The 7,468-nt window shown below is 38.4% G+C and overlaps 1 non-coding gene across 1 annotated transcript; it reads left to right on the forward strand.

Annotated features, from left to right (window-relative positions):
* Nucleotides 1-3,647: 3,647 nt before the first annotated feature.
* LOC128289658 (small nucleolar RNA R71) lies at nucleotides 3,648-3,754 on the forward strand. The gene has a single exon (XR_008279302.1). It is a non-coding gene; the product is annotated as a small nucleolar RNA R71 (small nucleolar RNA).
* Nucleotides 3,755-7,468: the final 3,714 nt, after the last annotated feature.

A 7,468-nucleotide genomic window follows, 5' to 3' on the forward strand; every position in this document is an offset into this window, starting at 1 on the left:
ATCCGGTTAAGTCCCAAGGCCTTTGTGCGGGTTACCATAACCGGGCTATGTCCCGGCGTTTGAACGAGTAGCTATATCCGGATAAACTCCGAAGGTATGTGATTCGAGAACTTTGAACTTGCTGGAAAATTTTCAGTTAATGCACTTGTGAAATTCCCAACAACAAGGTATGTTTTGTGCGTGCTTCGCACACTATGAGTAAGTGCGTATGAATATTCGCCTAATGATAAATGAGCTATCGGCATTAACTAGGCCGTTATTTGTGTATGAATATAAGAGTTGGGATTGTGAAGTAAGCATGTCTTTGAGAAATTGTGCATATGAATTATTGTTTAGCTACTTGAATGCTATGCTTTGGTTGTGTGTATATTATGGCTCAAACTTACTAAGCATAAATTGCTTACTCCGCTTCTTTGTTTCTCTGTTTATAGATTTTGCTCGTTAGCGATCGGATTCGGGATCATAGAAGTTGCAGTCAACCACACTATCAAAGCCCTTTTGGTACTCCTTTAGTTGAGTTTTGGATATGGCATGTATAGGACCACCCTCGGTTGTTTTTAAGTACTTTGTGATGTATATGTGTGCGCCATGCGAAAATGGTTCGTAAAAGTGGAGTATGGAATTTGACCATATGTGGTTTGTAATTATATTTGGTTTCATGATGTGATTATGGTTTGAATGAGAGTGTTGGTCACATGATCAGCCATTGGAATGGCTAAATATGATCATATGTGGACCTAAGTATGACTAGACTATAGTTGGTCCATGGGAACTACAATATAGGTAAAGCCTACCTTAAAAACAGAGGTTGCCAGCTGCAGTGACGTGGATGTGAAAAATCACCAAAATTTGTAGGAATGGTGTTAAATAGTGAATAAATTATGTGATCGAACCTTGACGAGTCTATTTTCATATGAAAGTAACGAAACGATCATATGAACAGTATACTGAGAGATATTAAAGTTCTCGTGAGACAGGGCCAGAACGGTTTCTGGGTCCCCTGTCGCAAATTTGAAAATTTACCATAAATTATCCAGAATGAATTAGAAGTTATACCTTATATTTCCAGATTCCTTTTTCAGTCTAGTTTCATTAGAAACAAACGGCATCAGTATTGAAACCTTGTACAGAGAGATATTCAAGTTGTAACGCGCGAAGGTCAGTGTAGTCGACCCCTGTAACATGGGTGACTTTAACTAATAAACTGTACCAATTGGTCCGACCAAAAATTTTAGAAAAAAATCCAGGGATGGATATATGAGTCTAAATTCAGGGAAAATTTACAGAATCAGTTTCCGAGTTCTGTAACTCGAGATATGCTTTTTAAGGCAACAGTGATGCAGTTTTCCAGCTTGCCTGGGAATGTCAAGTTGGTCGGTGCTATAAGTGGTTTTGGCTTGTTAACCCCTCGTGTCCGACACCGGCAACGGTCTCGGGTTCGGGGTGTTACACTTTAGTTGTGTCTAATTTCATGTCTCAAAACTTACTAAGCATTTAATGCTTACTCCGTTTCTTTGAATCTCTGTTTTATAGATTTTGGTTCGTCAGCTATCGGACTCGGGATTATTGAAGTCGAAGTCGCCCACACTATCAAAGCCCCCTTTGGTACACTTTTGGTTGAACTTTGAAATGGCATGTATAGGACTACCCTTTTTGATGTTGGTCATGTACCTTTCGGTATTGTACAAATTTGGATAGCCATGCGAAAATGGCTTATATATATATTTGAGCATAATGTTATAATCATTTTGTATGTATATGGTTATTGAGAGGTGTGGATATGCTTGGCAATGATTGGCCATTGGAATGGTTAATCACGATCATACTTTGTGCTATATATGCTAAAGGGTTAGTTGAATCATGGAAACTATGTAATAGGTAATGTCTACCTTAAAGGCAGATGATGACAGCAGCAGTGGTGTAAATTTGAAAAATCACTAAAAATATTAGGAATGGAATTAAATAGTGAATAAATTATGTAATCGAACCTTGATGAATCTACTTCCATATGGAAGAAACGAAACTGTCATATGAGTTGTATTTTAAGAGATATTTAAGTTTTCGTGGGACAGGTCCAGAGCGATTTCTGGATCCCCTGATCTGACTTTGGAAATTCATTATAAATTAACCAGAGATAATTAGAAGTCATGCCATATATGTATAGATTCCCTTTTGAGTATAGTTTCATTAGAAACAAACTTCATAAGCATTGAAGCCCTGTATAAGGAGTTACCTAAGTCGCAATGAAGGAAGGTCAGTGTAGTCGAACCCTGTAACAGGGGAGACTTTAACTAATAAACTGTACTAATTGGCTCAACCAAAAATTCTAGAAAAAAATTTTTGGATGGATATATGAGTCTAGTTTCAGGGAAAAATTACGAAACTGATTTTCGAGTTTTGGAACTCAAGATATGATTTTTAAGGTGACAGTGATGCAGTTAGCCAGCTGTCTGGAAATTTTTAAAATGGACTGTGAACATACATGAATTATGTTTGTTAGCACCTCGTGGTCGCTTCCGACAACGGTCTCGGGTACGGGGTGTTACAAAGGTAGCTTATTCTGTAGAACGGCTGAGCAAACTGCATTCAACTCCACATACGATGCCTCATCCAACTTTCGTTTATTTGCTAAAAGCTCCTTTAAAAATTTAACTGCGTTTGGCATCTGCGACAGAGCTTCAATAAACAGTAAGTTAATATGTAATTTCTTTAATAATTTAAGGAATTTACCAAATTGTTCGTCCGTGTGGTCTTTTCTTGATGCTCTGGGGTATGGTACACGAGGTTTGTACTCTTTACTTACCGGTTTTCACTCACTGTGGTCCACCTCATCCTTACCTTTACTCAACACAATTCCTTGCCTCGGTTCATGTTCAGGTTCAACTAACCCTTCTTTATTTTAGACGGTAATCGCATTAAGCTATTCCCTTGGGTTAGATTTAGTGTTACGCGGCAAGCTGCCTTGTGGTCATTCAGAAATCAATTTAGAAAGCTGGCCTATTTGAGTTTCGAGCCCTTGGATTGACTCTTGTTGATTCTTAAGTGTGGTTTCGGTATTCTAAAAATGAGTTTCTGACACTGAGATGAATTTTATTAGCATCTCCTCAAGGTTCTGCTTCTTTTCCTACTGGTAAGGTGGTTGTTGAAAACCTGAGGGATGTTGTGGCCTCTGATTTTCTTGAACACCCTACGAGAAGTTGGGATGGTTCCTCCAGCCTGCATTATAAGTGTTACTGTATGGGTTATTTTGAGGTCTGGAATTATTGTTACCCATATATTGAACTTACCCCTCCTCGGTGCTAGGGTTGAAGGATTGATATTCTGTGTGTACTCCTCATCCATTTGAATCGCACCTTATCACTGGATGTACCTGAGTAGAACCATACAAACCGTTAATCTTTTTATTTAAAAGTTCTACCTGGTTAGATAGCATAGTAACAGCGTCGAGGTTGAAAACGCCGGTTGCTTTTGTTGGCTTTGTTCTCATGACTTGCCACTGATAGTTATTCAATAACATCTCTTCAATAAATTCGTAAGCCTCTTCAAGTATTTTATTGTTTAAATTTCCACCGGCGGCTGCGTCGATAAGTTGCCTTGTTGAGGGGTTCACACAGTTGTAAAAAGTCTGAACCTGTAGCTATAGAGGTAACCCATGGTGATGGTACCTTCTCAATAGGTCCTTGTAACTCTCCCATGCATCATAAAGATTTTCTAGATCCATCTGCACAAAAGAAGAGATATCATTCCTCAACTTTGCCATTTTAGCTGGCGGAAAATATTTAAGTAGAAATTTTTCGGTCATTTGTTCCCAAGTAGTGATTGACTCTCGTCGTAACGAGTTCAACCACTATTTAGCCTTATTTCTTAATGAAAAGGGAAATAACCGAAAGTGGATGGCATCATCAGAAACGCCATTGATTTTAAAAGTGTCATAGAGTTCCAAAAAATTCGCTAAATGAGTGTTTGGATCCTCATCCTGCAAACCATCAAACTAAACAAACTGTTCTAGCATTTGAATTGTGTTAGGTTTCAGTTCAAAATTATTTGCAACAATAGCAGGCCTAACTATTCTCGATTCAGTTCCTGTTAAATTAGTTTTAGCATAATCATACATAGTACGAGGAGCAGGATCCTGATTTACTGGGTTCGTAACTGCCACAGGAGGTAGCGAATTATTATTATGATTATCAGCCATCTATTCGGTTGTGGTTTGAATATTGTCCTCTTGCCCTTCATCTATGTATTGTAGACTTTGCCTTATCTCTCTTCGATTTCTGCAAGCTGTGCTTTCGATCTCACTATCGAAAAGTAGAGGTCCTGACGGGTTTCTTCTAGTCATAAACTATAAAAACCTACCAGAAGTAAATAAAAAAAAATTTAGTGATATAAACAAAAATTAAATTGCAATAAAATAAATGGCTAAAGTAATAAAAATTAAATGTTCCTAATATCTTAGTTCCCCGGCAACGGTGCCAAAAACTTGATGTTGCGTGATAAGTTTTATATTTATGATTGATCGTACTTGAAAACTAACTATTATCACGATAAAGGCAAGCGCACCTATCGAGCAGTAGTATAGCTTATAGCAAGATCCGAATGTCAAACCCATGGGAACTAAAAGTACTAGTATTAACCTTCTTTTTATTATCTAGCATAAAATAAAGGGATTTGCTTTATCTAAACTAATTAACTAAACTAAAAATGCACAAGAAGTAAATTGGGGAAATACTTTTGGGAAAACTGATTTATTTAGATAATACCCAAGGGAAATTCCACCTAGACTTCACTTGTTATTTGACTCTAAATAAGACGTTTTATTCACTTGACTTGATCCGTAGAACTCCCTAATTTATATTATTATCTCTCTCGAGACTAACAACGTCTAACCCTAGGTTGATTAATTGAAATCTCTTTCTAATTAAAATCCCTAGTGCTGCATTAACTCGATCTATGGATTCCATTATTAGGTTTGGCCCTAATCCAGCAGATTTTTGTCGTCCTATGTCTAGGGGTGCAATAAACTCTGCTTAATTATGCTAGATCTACTCTTAGACAGGGACTTTTGCTCCTTTGAATAAACACATCAATACTTGAATCAATATCCTGGAATATTAAAGCAAGAATTAAGAACACATAATTAAGAACAAATCAAGTATTTATCATATAATTCAGAAAATAATAACAAGATCCGTCTTACGTTTCATCCCCCTTAGGTATTTAGGGGATTTAGTTCATATGTGTAAAAGAAAACATCTCAGAAGAATAATGATAACAAACATAAAGAATCCCAAAAACCCTGAAGGAAATTGAAGGGAGATCTTCAGTCTTGAAGGAGAATTCAGCTTCTGAGATGGATCAATCAGCTTTCTTCAAGTAATTCCTTGCTTCCTACTCCGTGTCCTCCTTCTAGGTGCCTCCTAGGATGTTTATATAGGCTTTAAAATGCTTCCAAACCCTCAAAAGTGGCCTTTTCCAAATAGAACTAGACTTGGGCTCGACAAGGACATGGCCGTGTGACATGGCCGTGTGACATGCCCGTGTGAGGTGGTTTAGGCCGTGTTAGAGTCTGCTAAAAAGACACGGGCGTGTGGTCTATCCGTGTAAAGAAGTCCAGGCTATGTTGATTTCCCATGTTGACCCATTTTCTTTGTTTTTAGCTCGTTTCTTGCTCTTTTTACTCTCCTATGCTCACCTAAGTATAAAACATGAAATTAAAGGATTAAGAGCATTGAATTCCACAAATCTAATGATAATTCATCCAAAAAATGTGCTTAAGCATGGGATAAAGTATGCATAAATTACGACTTATTAATAAGTATTTGATTAGGTAAATGGCATTGAATTGAGTATTGAATTTGGTTGAAATGGATATTGTATGAAATGCACATTTGGTTGATGCTTTTGGTGTCTAATTGTATGATGAAATGGTACCATTTTGGTTTTTTAGGTGAGCATGAGTTGGGGTGGCAAATTAGCCTTGCAAATGGCCTATTTTTGTCTACACAGGTAGAGACACAGGTGTGTGTCTCAGTCGTGTGTGACACACGGTCATGTTACACGGCCGTGTGTCCCCTGGTATTGATTGCTCTGAACTGTCTCACACACGGGCGTGTGACTGGCTGTGTGGTATAAGTTAGTATACTCCCTAATTGGCTCACGGCCTAGCACACGGGTGTGTGACTTGGCCGTGTTGCATAAGTCAGTATACCCTACAGTTTTAGCATGGCCTAGTACATGGCCTAGCACATGGGCATGTGTGGCCACTTCAAAGGGCACACGGGATAGACACACGGGCGTGTGGTTGGCTATGTGACCTAAGTCAGTATGTATGCCTTGTTTCCACAAGGCCTGAGACACGAGCGTGTCTGAAGCCGTGTGAGGCACACGGCCTGTTCACATGAGCGTGTGACCTCTGTATGGTTGAAAATTTTTCTAAGTTTAAAAATTTTTTGTATGATATTGGTTTAGTCGCAAAGTAGGCCTTTATAAGGGACAATGTGATTGTATTGAATGACTTATGAGAATGAATTCTTTATGCTTGGAAAATGTATGCTATACGTTGTGAACTGATCGGTAATACCTCGTAACCCTACTCCAGCGATGGATATGGGTTAGGGGTGTTACAATGTGGCTGACCAAGCAATAGAGAAAATGGAGTGATTCCAATCCCTATTTTTAGTAAACTTTACCATCTACTTCAAGTATACATGTTACACCCCTAACCTGCATCCGACGTCGAAACAGGGTTTCAGAGTATTACCAAAACATTTAGAACACTTTACAATTTATCTACATAGATTACTATTCAATTACCTAGATCATTCAAAACATCCCTTAATTTGACCCTCAAGGTCCAATACGAGCATTAGAATCAAGTCGGGACTTAATTGGAAACTCAAAATTTTTCGCGACATTTAAAAAAATTTCCAAGGTAAAGGGCTCACACGCCCGTATGGTCTAGGGACAAGCCCGTGTGGTCAGGCCATGTAGTACACGCCCGTGTCCTAACCCGTGTAACTCTCTAAGTTTTAAAGCATGAATAAATTGAAGTCAAATGGCCAAGTCACATGTTCGTGTACTAGGTTGTGTCAACCACATGGCTGAGACACATGCCCCTGTCTCTACTCGTGTACCCAATTCTGAGCATTCTATTTCTCATTTTTAAGATGCAGGGAACACACGACCGGACCACATGCCAATGGGACAAGCCGTGTGTCACACACGGCCAAGACACACACCCATCTGTTTGCCCGTGTGGCCAAAATAAGGTCATTTCTTAGCCTCATTTGTCACCCAAAGCTTACCATTTTCCTGCACCAAAACTCACAAGAATATATCCATCAATCTAACATCATATTCACACAAAATTTACCATCAATCATGTGGTATTATCTTATGCATCAAAGGATATAAACTTACTCTTAACATAAACTTATATGCTAACATAATTCCAATAAACTAACACATA

The sequence above is a fragment of the Gossypium arboreum genome, chromosome 2 (assembly GCF_025698485.1).
Source record: "Gossypium arboreum isolate Shixiya-1 chromosome 2, ASM2569848v2, whole genome shotgun sequence".
Classification (NCBI taxonomy): Eukaryota; Viridiplantae; Streptophyta; class Magnoliopsida; order Malvales; family Malvaceae; genus Gossypium; species Gossypium arboreum.